We start from the raw sequence: 19878 nt of genomic DNA on the forward strand, positions 1-19878 counted from the left end.
AAGCATAAATGAATCCACACAGGAGAGACACCATACAAGTGCAGACACTGTGACAAAAGCTTCTCACAATCAGGTCATCGTAACAAACATGAACGTACACACATGGAAGTGAACTTCAGCTGTGACCAGTGTGACAAGAGCTTCAGGAATCTCAGTTCATACTCCGAACACAAACGATCCCACGCTGTAAATAAACTGTTTCACTGTTACCAATGTGCAAAAACATTCACTTCATTATCTGCTCTGTGCAAACATCAGCCTGATCATGCAGGACTGAAATCACTGGATCACAATGAATCTGAAGAGAGAGAAAGATCCTCTTCTGGTTTCAGGGTCAGACTTAAAAACCTTGAGATCAGGCTCCACAGAGTTCAGATGGAATCTCCTGTAAAGAGTGTCAGCTGATGTCACACTTGGATCTGATGAGGTAGCTCTGATTTCTGGACCTGCAGTGAATAATCCTGAATGTTACATTTAGGAAGCTGCATGTATAGATATGCATATCAAGTTTATGTTTTTTCCTTTGAGGGATTTTAATTCTCTAAAGTGTTATCCCTGTTACATTTTAATCTTTGTTCCCTTAGGACACAGTAGTGTTTAGTAGTTGTACTTGTTACTGTATTATTAAAGTTATAGGAATGTCTTTTCTTTCTCTTTTTTTAAAACCAAACTGGTATTCTATCAAAAATCACATATGGATATGTAAATCATTTCTTTTATTTGAACCTTTTTAGCTTTTCCAAAATTAACTTATTTTTTATGTTTTCATTGCATGTTTCGCCTCAGTTAAATTTCAATTCTTCATTCATATTTAATATTCTGCTGTGGTAGAATCTTCTCTTAAATCCTTTTTCTCCCAAAACTGCAAATTATTACACAGCAGTTGCTCTGAAAACTTCCAAAATGAGCTAAATCTGTCCACCAGCTTTGAAACAAGAGCTGCTGTGACTTTGTGTCCAGAAAAAAGAAACTCAAGCTTAACTGGTTTTGGGCTGTACTTCCATGTAATACCTTTTTTTGTTTTTACCAGAAGATGGAGCAGTGAGGCTGTGTAACCTTAATTTAATTAGGGAAGGAACACAATATTCACAGTGGCAGCAAAGAACTGTTAAAAGTTAAAAACAGCAACACACATCAGGACCATTTTAAAGATCACAGGTGACTAATTTTAGTTCATTCAAATCCTATTAAACATCTATTTTTGGCTCCTCCTTTCACTTTAGTGTATTTACTGTATCCTTTGTTTGTCCACGTTGTTTTTTTAATGAATTCATTTTGATCCACATGTTCTGCAGCTGTTTTCCTGTTGATCTGAAGTTTGTATTATGAAATCCTGATAATGTTAAAGCGTTAGTTATATTTGATGAACTCTGTGTAAAGTTTATCTTATTAAACGGTTTGATGTGAAAAATAAAGAAATGGTCTCACAGCAAGTAGTTTGAGCCATGATTTCAGATTCAAACTAATTTAAATGTTTTTAGTGGTACATGTGGAGGTTTATCAGAGGAGGAGACTTGGCTGTTCTCGGCACGGTACATGCAGCTCATTAAAAACCCTGAAATGATCTTAAGGAAAAGATGTTTGATTTTTCTTAAAAACAAGATGTGGGCATGAAGTTTTCACACAGTGTGTTTAAGATGCATTGTGATTAACATCTCACACATTCCAATAAAGCAGATGTTCCTGCATTGCAACAGTAGTTTGCAGATGTGTTCATTCCCCCGACCATCTGCAAGACTCTCATGCAGCACCAATTTGAAACGCAGCCTGGTGTGAAAGTGTGTTCATGGCCCTACAGGTTGCCTGAGCACAAGAGACAAATTGTGCAAAAGGAATTGGCTGAAATGGGGAAAATGCTGTTATGATAGGATGAAATGAGGATTTGTTCCTCAGTGTTTGGTCTCCTATCTGTTTGCCATATGATTTGTCCCAGCTGTTGAGAGGGGCCGGTTGTCTTTAAGGTGGTAATTAAGAAGTGAGCGCAGGGTTTTATATGGTTCTGTGATGATTGTCACAAAGCGAAGGTCTCATGGTTTGATGCTTATCCCATGCCCCGGGTTGACCTGACTGTATAAGCACTGCTTGTTTTTATGATGTTGGATTTAACTAACGCCTACTGGCAGATTCCCTTGTCTGCAGAGTCCAAAGACAAAAATGGCCTTCTCTACTCTGTATGGTTTGTACCATTCGTCACACTTCTGTTAGGCTTATTTGAAGCCCCGGGCATTTTTCAGCACCTCCTGTAGCGATAGCTGTGTCCTCACACTGCATATGCTGTTTGCTACCTGGATGATGTTGTCACTCATAGTGATACCTCGGTGGAGCGTGTGCAGTGGGTGGTCATGGTCCCGAAAATGTGTGGTTGGATGGAGGGACCGTACAGTATTTGGGTACAATTTGGGAGCTGGGCATGTGCATCCACACGTAGATAAAACAGCAGCCATTGCATCCTGCCTTTGTCCAGCAAAAAAGAACATCCTGATAATAATGAATTACAATATTCCCGACTACAAGTAATAAATGCATGAACAAGATTTTCAGCATCACTCTGAGACAGGATATTTCTTTTTTTTTTCTTTTCTTTTTTTTTTAACCTGTCCCGTTTGGTTCTTTTGCCATCAGAATTATTGTCTAAAGGCGAAGAAAGATGCCCAATGGATTTACTTTACCAAATTGACCATCCCAGCCTTGCCGTAATGGTCCATTTGATTCACCTTTTATTGTTTATTTTATTTTCACTTGATGAATACGGGACAGACTTAACTGGGGGAAAGAAAGGGGAGAAAGAAAGAGGGAAAGAAAAACAGCGGGGAAGAGGGACGGGGGAAAAGGGCAAAAAAACAAAAACCAACAGAATAAGCAGACAAAAAAATACATATATCGATCATCTGGATCACCTGTTGAGAAAAAGAGAAAGCAAGCAGAAGAAAACAGAGTAATAAACAACATCGCAATGATCTATGGGAATATGACGGTAAATACTAAATATTAAACATTATTGTGCAGCACGTAAGATCGACAGCGCACAGTGTGCTTTGAGGTAAGAGCCAAAAAGGGTGTAGTTTGTGTGTGATCACCTGTGTGTACACCTGTGAGCATGAACGCGCTTGTTTTTAAAAGGTTCCTTCATGTAATGATCTGCTAGAGGGTGTGGGGGCCACTGCCCCGTCCTCCAGGGCATGAAGCAGGTATGGAGGAGATCAAAACTCCAGACATCCAGAGGCCCCCAGAACACAAGAGACCAAGGAAGACCAACAGAGGGGCAGCCGCGCCACTATCCCAGAAAGAGCTGAGGGGAGTCCCAGATGAGGGGTCACTCAGCAGCCGCGGAGCAGAAGCCAGGGGGGTTGCAGTGACGTGCCCGTGAGCTCCGCCGGCAGCCAGCTGTGCCTGAGTGACCGAGCCCCGGGCCGAGAGGCCGAGGGCACCCCGCCTCCGAAGTGGCCCGAGCGAGCCCCAGGCTCCAGGCCCCGATAAGCAGCCGCCAAGGAGTGAGCCGGTGTGTACCTGGGCGCCCACCCCCGGACACAGAGAACCACCAACGCACCGATGTCTGAGGGCGTCCACCACCGGCAGGGGAAGTGGTAGGGGGAGATAGGCCTCCAAACCTTGGAGGGCCTGAGATGTCCCCAGAGAGGTGGTGTCTGATACCCAACCTGACATATAGACACAGACATACAGGCACACACAGATACAAACATCCATTCCCACCCTCATGCTCTCATAGGCAATTATTCCACACTCAACCAACGCGGAGACAGACATAAAGAGACGCTGTACACACAATCACTCTCCCCAAGCGTACTCTAAGAACCGGGTCCGGGTACCCTTGCCCCTGGAGGGGGAAACTGCACCCAGACCCAGGTGGTGTTACCCTTTTCCCTGCGCTGGGGAGAAGCAGACCGCCCCGACTCCGCAGCAGCAGGGAGGCCCCACATTCCAGACCCCAGTCGGATGGCCAACTCCTCCTCCTAGCCCCCCCGCTCCAGCAGGCCGCAGAGAACGGGGGTGTGTGAAGACTCTCACACCTCCCTCCACCCGCTCATATGTAGTGTTGATGTATGTGTGTTCTAAGGTGCATTTAAAACCCAGGAGGGCATGGAGCCACCTGCCAGAGCAGCAGGTAGGCGCATAGCCCCTCCTGCTAGCCCTCAATGTCTACGTGTATTTAAAATTGAGAGGTGGGCAACGACGCCAGGGGTGAGGTGTACACCCTGATGGTAATTTGGATTCTGTGTGGCATGCCCACCCCCAAGATCCTATATGTATGTGTAATGAGAGTGTGAGTAATGTGAGTGTCTAAGTTGTGGAATAAAATTGAGGCAGAGGCAGCCAGAAGGGGACAGAGGGGGGGGATGCCTCCCCTGCACCCTGGTGACACACCCCTACCCCAAGGCCCTGCATGTGTGGGTGACTGTGGTGGAGCGAGAAGAGGGAGGCAGCTGGAGATGGGGAGGGAAGGAAGGGAGGGGCAAGTGACCCCTCCCTGGGGCCAGCTCCCCCGCTGACCCCAGTAGGCACCCCCATACTCCGCAACCCGCCAGGGAAAGGGGGGCCCAGGCCCATCCGGACCGGGGCCCAGTGCAGCAGCACCGCCCAGCCCCACAGAGCCCGGGACAGTCCACCCGACCCCACCACAGAGAAAACTACACCCACCCCATCATCCACTCATCTTCCAGACTACACAAGACAATAGACGCCCAGGCTGAGAGCTTCCTCCACCTCTCCTGTATCTCCCCCTCCTGCAGAGAGAGTTCCCGAAGAGAGGAAAGCTCCTGCAAGATGTGACAACCTCCCCCACCAGTTGAAGGGACCCCCAGGTGGCTCGATGCACCGGCGGCACCCTGCGCCAGGGCTGGGCCCCCATACACCCACCCGCCCACAACCCCGGCAACACACCAACCAGGACCCAGGCCCCTGAGGCCCGGCCAGGGCCCCAGCCCAGAGACGGAACGCCCCCAGAACCTCACGCCCATCCCGGACCCACCCAGGGGCAGCCAGGCTACCAGGTCAGTAACCCACGTCCGTCAGCACAGACCCTCCCTAGCCCCGCTGCACGCAGCCACGAGGAAACCGTCACCCAAGAGCCAACAGAGCCCTTAATTGGCCATGACCGCTACCCCGGGTTGAGCCCCCCAAGGAAGATGCTCCTGGGGAACCCCCCGATGCCCTAAGCCTGTCCCTACCCCCACACCTATCACAACAGTGAAGGTGGGACCAAACTATGACCCCCCACCCCCACTAGGTGATGGAGCTGATCAAAGGAGCCCAGAGCAATTGATCTGATGTGGTGGCAGAGGCTGTATCAAGACTAATGTAATCTAATAGATAATTTCTATATTGGTTAAAATTAAGATTATTTTTATTTTTCCAGTTCATGAGGACTGTTTTCTTGGCTATGCATAGGGCAGTGAAAACCATATGGGCTATATTCTTTTCCGTAGTGACATTATCTAAGCTGCCCAACAAACACACTAAAGGGGAAGTTGGAATGTTACATTTCAGACACTTTGATAAGTCTTCACATATCTCGCGCCAAAACTTCTGAACTGGTGGACAGAACCAAAGAGCTTGGATATAATTGTCCGGTGAATTGGTTTGGCAGTGTGAGCAGTTGTTGGTAGATGTAAAGCCCATCTTGAACATCCGATGACCTGTATAGTGCACTCTATGTAGTATTTTGTATTGAATTAATTGAAGACTGGGATTTCTAATTAGATGAAAGGTTTTTGAGCAAATCTGAGACCAGAAGTTTTGGTCTAAGTTAACTGATAAATCCGCTTCCCATTTTGCAATAGGAAGTGATATTGATTCATCTATTTTAGAAAGCATTCTGTATATTTTGGACAGTAATTTGGGGGTTTTAAGAGTCAGAAATTGAACCACACTTGGTGGTGTTTGTAGTTCATCTTGACCTGGTTTAAATCTCTTTTTTACTATGGATTTAATTTGCTGATATTCTAAAAATCTTTTCTTGCTGATCCCGTATTGTGTAACTAGTCTGTCAAATGAAATAAATTCTGTTCCTTCTAGTATATGTTCTAAATATTTGATTCCTTTACCACTCCAATCTGAAAAGTTTATCATATTATTGTTTTGTAATATGTCAGGGTTGTTCCAGATAGGTGTACATTTGCATGGGATTAATGAAGACTCTGTCAACTTCAGAAACTCCCACCATGCTGTCAGAGAAGAGCTGATGTTGATGCTTTTGAAGCATTCATGTCGTTGGATGTTTGAGCTAATAAATGGTAGATTTGAAATCTCTAGATTATTGCAAAGTGCTTGTTCTACATCTAGCCAAGGTTCATCTAAGAGGGTATGTTTTTGCCATCCTGAGATAAACTGAAGCCTGTTGGCTAAGAAGTAGTGCTGAAAGTTAGGTAGTTCTAATCCTCCTTTATCCTTGGTCTTTTGTAATGTTTTTAAGCTTATACGTGGGGGCTTATTTTTCCAAAGGAATTTGGACATATATGAATCTAGAGATCTGAACCAATCTTGCCGCGGTTTAGTTGGGATCATTGAGAATAAATAATTTATTTTTGGTAATACCATCATTTTTATAGCGGCAACCCTTCCCATGAGTGATATGGGTAGACATTTCCACCTAGCCAGATCACCTTCTACTTTCTTTAAAAGTGGGATATGGTTTAATTTAGTTAGATCTGCAAGCTTGGGAGAAACATTAATACCTAAATATTTTATATTTCCCGATTGCAGTGGAGTAGAAGAGGAATTATGGAAGGAGCAATTAATCGGAAGGACTGTAGATTTTGACCAGTTAATTGAGTAATCTGATATTCTTGCAAAAGAGTTTATCAGTTCAATCACCCCAGAGATATTGGTTTGTGAATTTTGGAGAAAGAGTAACACATCATCCGCATAAAGGCTGATTTTATGTTCCATGTTCTTGCATTTTATGCCCTTAATTACTGAATTCTGTCTAATTGCTGCTGCTAGTGGTTCGATAAAAATTGCAAACAGTGAAGGGGAGAGTGGGCATCCCTGCCTGGTGCCCCTCAGGAGACAGAAGCTGGAGGATGTCTGGTCATTTGTTCTGACACAAGCTGTTGGGGAATTATATAATATTTTTAACCAGCTGATGAAAGAAGATCCAACACCAAATTTGTTTAAAGTTGTAAATAGAAATTTCCAGTTAACTCTGTCAAACTCTTTTTCTGCATCTAAAGAAAATATTGTAGTTTCAATGTTTTTACTGCATGAGTAGTCTATCAAATTAAGTAATCTACGTGTATTTGTTGATGAGTGCCTACCTTTTATGAATCCAGTTTGGTCAGGATGAATTAAGAGGGGGGTTATTTTCTCTAATCTCTTTAAGAGAGCTTTGCAGATAATTTTGAGGTCTACATTTATAAGGGATATTGGACGATAGCTTGAGGGATATACAGGGTCTTTGCCTGGTTTTAGCAGGAGATTAATGTTTGCAGAATTCATATTTGATGGAAGTCTGCCCTTTTCTTTGATTTCCAACAACGTTCTGTAAAAAACTGGTGCTAGAATCGTCCAGAATTCTTTGTAGAATTCTGCAGGAAAGCCGTCTGGACCTGGAGCCTTATTATTGGGCATACTTATCAGGGCTTCCTGGAGTTCACCTGATGTCAGTGGCGAATCCAGTGCAATTGCTTGAGAGTCTGATAATTTTGGGAGAGTTATGTTGTCTAAAAACTGATCAATTTCCTTTTTAGATGGGTTTATTTGTGGTGAATACAACAATTTATAGAAATCCCTGAAGATGTTGTTTATTTGTTTCGGGTCATATACTGTGTTCCCAGATGAATCTTGAACAGCACATATAGTTGTTTTTTCTTTATTTATTTTTAGCTGGTTTGCTAGAAATTGACCGGATTTATTACTATGTTCATAATTTTGTAAGCGTAGTCTTTGTACTAAGAATTTGGTTTTTTTATCAATTATCTCATTTAATTCTAGTTTTGTTTTGCGTATTTTGTTCAATGTTTCCTGATCTTGGTGGGACGCGTAGGCTTCTTCTAGTGATTTGATGGTTTTTTCTAATTCCTGAATATTTTTGTTTTCTTTTTTCTTTTTATGTGATGAGAAAGAAATTATTTTACCTCTCATCACAGCTTTCCCTGCTTCCCATAAAACAGAAGCTGATGTTCCAGGAATGTCATTAAAGTCTAAATATGAAGTCCACTCTTTTTTAAAATATTTAATAAAGTTTTCATCTTTAAGCAGTGATGTATTAAATCTCCAGTTTTTACTTAGTGTGGTATTATTCTTCTGCATTAGTGTTAAAGATACAGGAGCATGATCGCTGACAGCTATAGGGTGAATCTCAGTGTCTGAAATGTCACTCAGCAGTGAGCTGCTGACCAAAAAATAATCCAGACGAGAGTAGGAGCGATGAACATGTGAGAAGAAAGTATATTCCTTACTGGTGGGGTGAAGGGAGCGCCATGCATCGCAAAGACCAAAGTCGCTCATATACTGTTTGATTATATTAGTGGACTGCCAATTACGCTGAGTTCCTGCTGTATTGAGCCTATCCATTTCTTCATTTAGTCCAAGGTTGAGGTCGCCTCCAAGAACAAGTGTGCCATCTAAGTGCTCAGAGAGTGCACTGAAAAAACCGTGAAAGAATGAGGGATCATCAACATTTGGACCATATACACTTACAATACATAGCTTTTTATCAAGTATAGATAGTTTAATGATTAAGAATCTGCCCTCTGGATCTATAACTGTATCGAGTACTGTGAAATTAATTTTTTTATGGATTAAAATCGCTACTCCCCTTTGTCTAGAGTTATAACAAGCTGAGAACACATTAGGAAACTCAGGATATTTCTGATTTAAAAGATATTGCAGCAATGGAAGAAAGCAGTCTTAAATATTTGCTTTATATTTCCATTAAAGGAGAAGTCCTGGTCAAAATGACTCTAAGATTCCATATAGTGTTACTGGAGGCCAAGGTATTGCATCCAGAAAAGGATAAAATCCGTAGTTGCTAATAAAATTGGCACAGAGCTTCCCCCATGCATTACCAAGGATTCACATCAAACTCATCACATTCTTGATTGCTTTAATGAACATTTTTTATTGTCACAGTTTGATACTGATGATTTCTTGTGATCACTCCTTTAGTTTAAACCCAGTGACAGTATGAAGTTATTATGTTTGTTTTCATGTAAGTATCTACACTTATGCTATCTATCTATACTTGGTCTATATCTATATATATATATATATATATATGTATACACACATATATACGTACATATATATATTTACATATATATATGTATATATATATATATATATATATATATATTGACGCTAACAGTCCTTTAGCATCTGTAATGACACTTGTAAATTGTAGTTTTTCCACGTGTTCTCAGCTCGACGCCACTCATGTCGGACAGCTCGGGTCGTGTCGTTCAGCCTGCGCTTTAGTTTTAGAATGCCTGGATTTTAATGAAGCCATGTCCAATGCAGTCCAAAGTAGTCTGGCAGGTGGAATAAAACCACGAGTTCAGTTCTGTGGTCTGGCTGCATAAAAAATCTGGGATTTGGCAGTTCTGGTTAAGTGTTGAAAACTGCTCAGCAGTGGAGGAGTTAAAAAGTCGACAGCGCCAAGCAGCAGCGTGAGGTTTAACAAAGGTAAAGGGAAGAGGAACTTCAAACATCACAGGACTGTGGCCAGAAAACACATCATCAGAGATCTCTACATTAAAAACAAAAACAAAAAACAAAAAGAAAACACAACATGAGATAAAACAAGATCAAGTGTGTGTCCACATTCATGTGTAGGACCGGTCACACATTGCACCACATTAAAAGAATCAATAAGGCTTTAAAAGCCCTTTGCCATGGGCATATCAGGACAACACACATGAATATTAAAACCCCCAACAATCAGGGGCGGATCTAGAGAAATTTTCTTAAGGTGGCATGAGGGTGGCAAAGAAATCAAATGGGGTGGCAAAATCAAAGCCTCCCCCCTCCCCCCAAACACATATGCAGGTGGTTACATATGGTTAAAATGATTCAATTGCGATAAGTATATACATTTTTCATATAAATATTTTCTATAACTTAATTATTCTCTGTAGCCCACATAATTAAACACTTTAGTTAGAATCAAAACTCACATTTTTTATGTATGTACTGTATAGCCTGTATAATAAATAAATATGTAGCCCAACAAGTATAAAATCCAGAAAGCTACACAACATGGGGCAGTTCATTTACAAACACAAGTCTAACTTAAGTTTCACACTGTTTTTTGTTAGAAAACAATCACATTGTTACATGCTTAAATTACACAAAATGTCAGAAATCTGCACTGCCATTAACAAAAATTTAAACCTAATTTTTCATGATTTCTTGGATCAACCCACTGAGGTCTGAAATACAATGGCTATTTTGACTCCTTTTGAGTTTACATTTGTATTTCACCCTGAAATTGTTTCATTTTAGTTTTTTTCCCCTTGCCTTGTTTGGTATCATTCTTTTCAGCTCAACTGAATTTAGTTGTTTTGTTTTTTTTTCACTGACATACTGCATTAGTATTACTGATCTGAAATCACACAAAGAACTTAAAATGCTAGTAGTTTTTTTTACTATAAAAAAAAAAGCCACAGACATGTTGAGTCATTTTTTATAACTTGAAATGCAAATATAAATTGTACATTTTGTAAACATATACAACTATTTATTTAAAAATGTAGCCAATACACCTGTCTTTTGTTTTCTTTTTATGCAACCATTTAAAAATATTACTAAAACTAAAATGAGAGAAGAATCAGGTTTTGCAATAAGATGCCCCACAAATGATGTTTGCCAGTTAAAAAAAAGTTATTTTAATAAACAACACCATCATATGCAAAACTGGGGTGGCACTTGGGGGGTGGCAAGGGATCATTTTAGGGTGGCACTTGCCACCCCATGCCACCCTTCTAGATCCGTCCCTGCCAACAATAAGAACACAATCATATTTTAGCATGTATTCAGCCAAGATGTCAGCAAGTCCTTCACAAAGTACTTATTGTATTATGTTTTTAATTTTATATGTTACAGAAGTGACAGGTTTATAAAGCGAGGGAAATTATTGTGATGTCACAATTGCAGGACGATCTACTAACAGTGTGCTTTAATCTCTCTATGAAGAAGTCACTCCAGTTCAGTAAAAATCAGCTTGAGAGCAGCTGTGAACAGCTGACTGTTCGATGTGCTAAAGAACAGAAAACATTATTTCCCATCAGACCATGAGCAACATTCAGGCATGAAACACAGTAACACTTTTATTTTTTACATATTCAGCAGAGAGCGTTATCTGTGTGCACTATTAAAAAATAAAAAGCATAATTAATTTCAGCTTCATATAAACTGTATTATATAGGAAAAATAAGTGGGGCTCACCTCAAAACACAGCTTGAGGACTGACTGGAGACTTTTAGGACAGTCTCTTCAGTAAATCTAGCAGCTCTTTAACATCAAAAGACGTGTTTGAGCTGCTGCAGATGTTAGTATATCTGACCCTAACTGTTCCTTCTTTTTTCAAATTCAAACTTAATAATGAAGCAATATTTTTAAAAGGCTGTTCTCGTTTATATGACCTCCATGAAACAACAGGGTTAGAACACATTGTTACGAAATAAGATGTTTGTTTTGTAGTCCATCTTCAGCACAATGTAGTTTCAACAGCCGGACATCCGGTGTGACATTGGTACAGAGAGACGAGTGTAAGGCTGTTCCAGTTCTCAGCACCGCTCCTCTCTTTTCCTGAGTCCTTAGCAGTTGTCCTCCCCACGATGACGTTTTCATCGAGGCCAAAGAAAAGAGTTTAAGAAAAGGAGATGGACTACTTGCACTAGGGCATGTGACGTATTTCCGTTTCCAAATACTACCGGTATGTTTGTTTATCTATCGGTAGCTATGCTAATGTCACTTCAGAATGAGTATAAAAAGAAAAGTATTTCAAACAGAACATTTTCAAAAACAGGAGAAGAAATACTCTGAGCATTGCTGTGTCCCACTTTGTTCGGCTTCAGCCAAATTTAACGGCATACTAAGTTTTCATGGCTTTCCGACCCATTCCGACTTGAGAAGACAATGGCTGGTAAACATACGCCGGGATAATTTCACGATTACCTCTCACACCAGGGTCTGCAGCAGACACTTTGCCAGTGATCAACTCATAGAGCCAACAACCCTTGATGGTCGAAGGCGGCTTATTAAAGGTGCTGTACCAACACTTTTTGAGTGGAATGGCTTTAAAGGTGAACCACCGCGGCGTAGTGTTTGGGAGAGAACGGAGCAATGCCTTGAACTAGTTCCTGCTGACGATCAAGAAGAGCACAGTCTTACAAGAGATCATGACTACTGCTCAGTCCCTGAGCTGTCTGCATTAGACATATCTGCATCAGTTGCAGAAGACCTGTCCAAAGACGTGGAGACTCTGAGGAAGGAAATACAGGAGTTACGTGTCCAGCGAGAATTTGGGTTACAGCGTTTTGCTGGCTCCGACACTGACATCCGATTCTATACCAGGTACACTTAAGCTCTATTCCAGCTAATTGTTTAAAATATACCAAGGTCACCATCAGTTGAATTTCGAAAGTGTTTCCAGTCTTAATGAAAACAAAATAGATATTTACTTTTTCTCTGCTGATTGTATGTTTCATGTAGATGCTTTAGTATTTAAACGATATGCTACAGGTAAAATACAACACCAAATAGACTCTTAATCAGACTATGTTATACAGCATACCATTAGCATATTTGACACAGTTTACATTATTTTTATGTCAGTGTGTAATGTTAATTAATGATGGACACGATGTATGTCTCTCTCGTGAATAGATTTCCAAGCTATGATCATTTGATGGCATTTTGGTTTTTGATTGAGCCTTGCATCTATAAAATGATCCGGGTTTCAAGAGCCAAGTCAGCTGCCAATAGGAACGAAGAAGTGTTGACACCTGCACGCACATCAACGGTAGGTTATGGGTTTGTTGGTAGTTTGAACTAAAGGTGTAATGTTAATGTATTTATGTACAATTACATTACATTATGTACAATAGCATACATACACAGGTGTATGTATGATAAAGGACTCAGCATCCTTTACATACATACACCTGTGTACTACAGCACCTCATTGTTTACCCCATAGTACAGTATGGTATGCATAACCATTACTAAACATTTAGCCAAGAAAAGCATAATTTTACTAGTTCATAGCTTAAGGAGTAACATTTTCCCTTTTGTTTTCACCTTCCAGAGGCAGCTGCTACAGCCAATTGACGAGTTCTTTCTTTTCCTGGTTTTCCTGTCAGTTGGTTTGAAGGAGAGGGACCTGGCACACCGATTTAACATACACCAGTCCACAGTGAGCCGCATTATTGCAACATGGACAAATTTTCTTGCCACTGCACTGGGGTCTCAATGCATCTGGCTTACACGTGAAGAAGTGCAAGCTTACCTCCCTGAGGAATTCAAAGATTTCTCAGACACCCAGATGATCCTTGACTGTACAGAGCTGAGGTGTCAGACACCATCCTCACCACTTCTCCAAAGTGAAATGTACTCTTCGTACAAATCCCACTGTACGATCAAAGCCCTGGTTGGCATAGCTCCACATGGTCCAGTGACATTCATCTCTAATCTGTATGCTGGTTCGGTTAGTGACAAGGAACTATTCAAACAATCAGGCATTGCTGAGAAGTTGACTGAAGACATCACCGATTGTTGTAAATGCAAAGTGTACCGCCCACCTTTTCTATCTAAGCAGAAGCAGATGCCAGCATACCAAGTTAAGGAGACGCAGGCCATAGCCAGACTCAGGGTACATGTGGAGCGAGTCATTAGGAGGATAAAACAGAACAAACTTTTTGATAGCATCATTACCATGTCACATGTTTACAATATCAACCAACTGCTTGCAGTAGCATGTATGTTGTCAAATTACCAGAAAACACCATTAGTTAAAAATGGGCTAAGTTAGACAAGATGGACTTTTCCCAAGACACCAGTGCCAGTACAACTTATGGAAAATGACCTGCAGCTGAGGCCACTACAGTTGCATTTCTTCCTTGACAAAACTTGATTACAGAACTGGTACTTGAGTACTGATAGTTGAGTTCCAGTTATTGATAATTCTAATTCATTGCAAATGTTGAATGTTAATAATACTGTTTAATTATACTACTATATTACTATTCATATTCAACAAAATTGTTTATCAAAATTATAAAGTAAATCACTAAATTGTTTTAAAATCATAAGTGACATTGTGCTTTTGGAACATCCAAAATACCATTTGTCATTTTCTTCATTCAGTTGTGTTATTGTCTAAATGTATGTCAGTATGCTAGGCATGGATTTTTAAATACTTACCATGTAAATAAGTTCTGCACAAATTCAATGTTTTAATGTGTGTGTTTAAAAAACTGAAATTGATGCCATTGCTTAAATAACAGTTTCTTGATTTCACATAAAAGTAACATGTAACAACAAAAATATTCATGAAATAATTTGCAAATAAAACATCAGTTATTTTGTTCCAGCCAGCCTGAAGGATCTGTTTTCCTTTTTGCTATGTTTTCACTGTTCATTTTTCCAAACACAGGTATCTTGGCATATATATGTAAAAAAGGAAGTAGTCAGCCTTTTCTCTGATTGCATTGTGCACATCTGTATCCATGTATATTCTTTGCACCACTGATGAGCAGTTGTCCTTGCAACCTTTTCTCTCTGATTGTGGAATAAAAGTATGAACATGTATTTATAAGTTACACTTGTGTTTGAATCCTGCAGCTTATCACACATTTGATTTCCATGTGTGACAACTGAAAGTGTCCAGACTGAGGGACCCACTGCTGCACATCATCTGTGAGGCTTTGCACCCCTGATGATCCACCAGGACAAACTCAGCAGTGTGTGAGGAGGAGGAAGAGCCAGCAGCAGCTGACAGATGGAGAGAATAGACAGACTGTTCCCTGTTTGTGAAGGACTGCTAGGAAAGTTTAACATAACTAATTGTCTGTCCTGAATCAGTCTTATTAGGTAATGTTCAAATAATGTTATCATCCCAGTGTTTTCAGTGTGGGAGAAAGTACTCAGGGTCTTCAAGTTACACACTATGAAAGGCAGCAACAAGTTTAATATTCAGAAACCTAAAGTATGTATCAGCAGCAGAATGGAGCTAAAAATAAATGTTTGTTTCAGTTCTATGAAGCTTTGAGTATTTTGGATTAGTAGCACTGCTGTGTTTGTTGCATCATATTGCTGTAATTGTTTATATGCTTTATATATTCTAAGGTAAGTTGATCTATAGTGTTACATCATATTTTATGAGGATGTTATGTGTTTGTTTACTTTCTGCCCAGTTTGACCCATTTAGCAGAAGTCAGCCTGTTTAAGGCTCTGATATCTATTCTGTATGACTTAAAGCAGTTATGACATGGTCTGATTTTCTCACCCAATAAAGGAATATTTCATATATCAGTCTACTCTTCATTCTATCAAACACAGTTATCACAGCTCGTACATTTTTTTTTTATACATGTTGCGGCTCCTCCAACCTATGGCCGCGGCAGGCTAAACATGAGGACACAGATGATGCGCAACAATAAACGCATAAAATACACTTCTGTAACATTTGCTCCTTTTAGTCCACATGCAACTGTCCAATATACAAATCAGTCTTTTCTTTCCATCCACATCAACACATTGCATTAATTGGTGTGTCTCCATGTTTCTTCAAAACATTACAAAATCCATACGCTGAACTGCACCTATGCCACACAGCTTCATTCCAAAGCATCAATTTGATGACATTCACTTCATAAAACCTTGGACACACACACACACAATTAACAGGAGCAATATCCCCCACTAATCTGCCTGTTAAACCTAACTAACTCAACCTAGTCTTCCTTACACACTAGCTGTGGGTATTTATGTACCTCCATACCGTCAGCTGTGAGGAAGACAAACTGTCTTAAACACAAACTGCAGCGGTACTCCCAAGCCAATGGCTTCAGCCGCCTGATGCACAATAACTAGAAAGCAAATCAGGACAAGGCCTAATGCAGCTGTACTGCTGAAAGCTAACAGGAGATTAAGACTCCAAATAGAAATCTGTTTTGTGTCGCCCCAGGCTTACTCTAAAAGCCGTGTGGACTAAGGCAACAGCAAACTATAAAACTCTCATCAATAAAACTCATTTATATATAAATAATCCAATAAAATCTACAAACTCATTGTTGACAATTTGTTGCGGCTCCTCCAACATACGGCTGCGGCAAGCTAAACATGAGATGTCGCGCAACAATAAACGCATAAAATACACTTCTGTAACATTTGTTCCTTTTATTCCACATGCAACTGTCCAATATACAAATCAGCACATGGGATTAACTATTAAACAAATGCACAGACTGCACAAACAAATAACTGCGACTCACAGCCAGTTACCAATTGGCACCAATTACTATGCCAAATAATAGTGATGGCTCGCTTGAAGCTGACGCTCCGGTGAGCGTGTCAAAAAAATCAACACACTGCTTCAGAAGCACTGTGTCGAGGCTTGATTCGTTTGGCCAGAGTCACGTGATCAGTGACGTCCGAAGCTTCATTTAGAACGTAACTGCTTCAGTATCTGATTCACTGGTTTATAAGCAGGTGAATCAATCGCGGGATTTGTGGAGTGTTTTGATGGTGACAGATAGCGAACCACTGATATGTCTATTGAGAGATTTGGAGCCAGCGAGGAATAGAGGAGTTTCTGTTGTGTGGGAGTATTTTGAGTTGATTTTGGTCATTCTGGTGAGTTTTCCAGCTTAGTGTTCTGGCTGTTTGCTTTTGTTTTGTGCGTGTTTATTTTATCTGACAACAGGACAAACTTAAAATGTCAAAAATCTGCTTTTTATAATATAAATATCATTAAATAACTTTAGAAAGACTTCTATTTGACTCATTACACTTAATGTTATAAAAAGATATATTTTATGTTTTAAATAATCTTAAACTGCTAGTCTGCAAAATGTGCAGCAATTCCATTTATTTATTCTCTTTAGCTAGTTTGTGGGGCCCAGGTAGACTGTATAACTGCATCTCTACCAGTTTCTCTGCATTCCAGCCTCTTGTGTGCCATGTGAAGGGATTTTCCTGAAGGCAGGAGAAATTATCTCCACGAAAAGGAACAGGTTCAGCCATCGCACAGTGGAACTAATTTTCTTTTTAAATACAAATGGAAAAGGGTTACCTTAAATGCATCATGTTTTTAATTTGAAAGTTCATAAGCATTTTCCCTTTCCAATTCACAATCAAGTCTACCCCCAGGTCAAAAATATGTATAGGAAAATCTCCATAATTTTATTTATAAAAATACCCGTCTAGCGATTAACTGCACAAGTACATGGAGGCAGGACCTCACAGCAGAAGCATACTCCATAATGTGTTGTACATTATTATATGTATATTATATGTAACGTGGTATTTTTCAATTATTGTATTTACCAACATCAGGAAGTCACAAGCAAAGAAAGACCAAACCATGGTGCATGTTTAAACAAGGAAGGTTTACTGGTCAAAATTACTTATTAAAGAAATAAACAACATTTTTGGCACCCCAAAAAACACACGTTTAAAGCAACACAATGGAGGCCCAATATCAGACAGAATTCCACTCTGTAGAGTGGGCAATCATTATGAAGCAGTCGGTTTTATTTTGTGGATTTAAGCTGTTCTTCATATTTCTGGCCACCAGATGTCATCAAAAACCATCAAGTTACAGTCAAAATACATCAGAATCATTCAAACTGCAGTCAACAGAAGGTTTTGCCTCATGCTCGCCCGACCTTTCTGCTCATCAACATCAGGTGCGGTGAACAGGTGAGTGCAACCACATTTATCATCTAACACACCCATGAGACACGCCCCACACCCGTGCACCAATACAGTGAGTCCATTTAAACAAACCCACTTAGTCAAAAAAGAGCAACTCATATGGCTCCTACAATACATATATGTAAGCATTTAGCCAAATTTAGTAATGCCAACATACTGAAGGAACAACGTTTGTCTCTTATATATGATACATCTACATATACACTGTCAAAGAAACTTGAGTGTCTTTGAGTGAAGATTTAAGGTCACAGGACATATAAATAACTGCAACTTGAATCTTTACTGAAGCTCAGTATTTGACATAGAGTTCACTCACATGAATTTCACTCACATGTGCTGTACCAGCGTACCTGCACATGTGATGTGACAATAGAAGTGATTTGATTTGAGAGTTCAAACTCACTGCTGTAATAATTTGTGATTAATATAATAACTATCATATTGGCCATATCATATTTACACTGACTTTAGTCTCATGAACAACATTAGCTAATTGTTATTTACTAGCTAATCTTAAATGACTGTTCAGTACAGAAATGAAGCCCAACAATCATGTTTCACAGTCCTGTGGTCTCAGCCTCAGATACTTATTAAATCACACAAAGCTCATGTAGAAACAAACAAACGAACAAAATATGTTCTCCTTCATTTCTGTCAACCACACGTTTCCAGCTATCATGGTTGCTAGGCAACCTGGGCAGCGCGACGGAGGCTAGACCGTCCCATTTCACATGCCTCGCACTTCCGGCCTTAGCGGTCTGTGAGTACGCGGCCCTTGAGGACCATTGAGGCTGCGTACTTTAAGGCTGAAGACCCTGAATTGGGATACAGCCTAGGATTGACCTGTCTTGACTTATTTTACAATCAATCACATGTTAGAGAAGCTGTATGGCAGCGTTAACCCCGCCCACTTAGTTTGACGGGTGAGGCTGAGAGATAAAAATATTTCAAGAAGAAAGATGAAGGGGACAAAAGTGCTAAAATGAATTAAATAAATAAATCATTAAATAATGAATTACAACTGTCAATAGTGTGTTATTAATTAATTAAATATGTCAATAATTAATTAAACGTGTCATTCATTAATTAAATAAGTTACTAATTAATCAAATTTGTCAATATTTAATTAATTACATGTGTTGACAATATTTATGTTATTAATTAGTTCTGATTTTAATTAATTATTTAATGGTGTATTTAATTAATTCATTATGGCGGTCCTGGTATTCCAAAGAGAGCAGCTGTGAACAGCTGACTGTTTGATGTGCTAAAGAACAGAAAACATTATTTCCCATCAGACCATGAGCAACATTCAGGCATGAAACACAGTAACACTTTTATTTTTTTTACATATTCAGCCAAGAGAGTTAGCACTATTAAAAAAATAAGCATAATTAATTTTAGCTTCATCTAAATTGTAATATGGAGGAAACATAAGTGGGGCTCACATCAAAACACAGCTTGAGGACTGACTGGAGACTTTTAGGACAGTCTCTTCAGTAAATCTAGCAGCTCTTTAACATCAAAAGACGTGTTTGAGCTGCTGCAGATGTTAGTAAATCTGACCCTAACTGTTCCTTCTTCTTTAAAATTCAAACTTAATAATGAAGCAATATTTTTAACAGACTGTTCTCGTTTATATGACCTCCATGAAACAACAGGGTTAAAACACATTGTGACGAAATAAGATGTTTGTTTTGTAGTCCATCTTCAGCACAATGTAGTTTCAACAGGCACAGTCACATTGGTACAGAGAGACGAGTGTAAGGCTGTTCCAGTTCTCAGCACCTCTCCTCTCTTTTCTTGAGTTCTTAGCAGTTGTCCTCCCCACGATGACGTTTTCATCGAGGCCAAGGAAAAGAGTTTAGGAAAAGGAGATTGGCGCTACTTTTGAAATAACACTCCACGGGGTTACGTTGTGCAGCTGAGTCACGTGACCGCACAGCAACAAATCACAGCGGAGCCGGGTAAAGGGGGCGG

The 19878-nt window shown here is 40.1% G+C and overlaps 1 protein-coding gene across 1 annotated transcript in view; it reads left to right on the forward strand.

The window, feature by feature from the left end:
* Nucleotides 1-19878, forward strand: part of LOC102078817 (zinc finger protein 665) — a 1047781-nt gene that overhangs the window by 417985 nt on the left and 609918 nt on the right. The gene's annotated exons all lie outside the window — the stretch shown is intronic.

The sequence above is a fragment of the Oreochromis niloticus genome, linkage group LG3 (genome assembly GCF_001858045.2).
Source record: "Oreochromis niloticus isolate F11D_XX linkage group LG3, O_niloticus_UMD_NMBU, whole genome shotgun sequence".
In the NCBI taxonomy this organism is placed as follows: Eukaryota; Metazoa; Chordata; class Actinopteri; order Cichliformes; family Cichlidae; genus Oreochromis; species Oreochromis niloticus.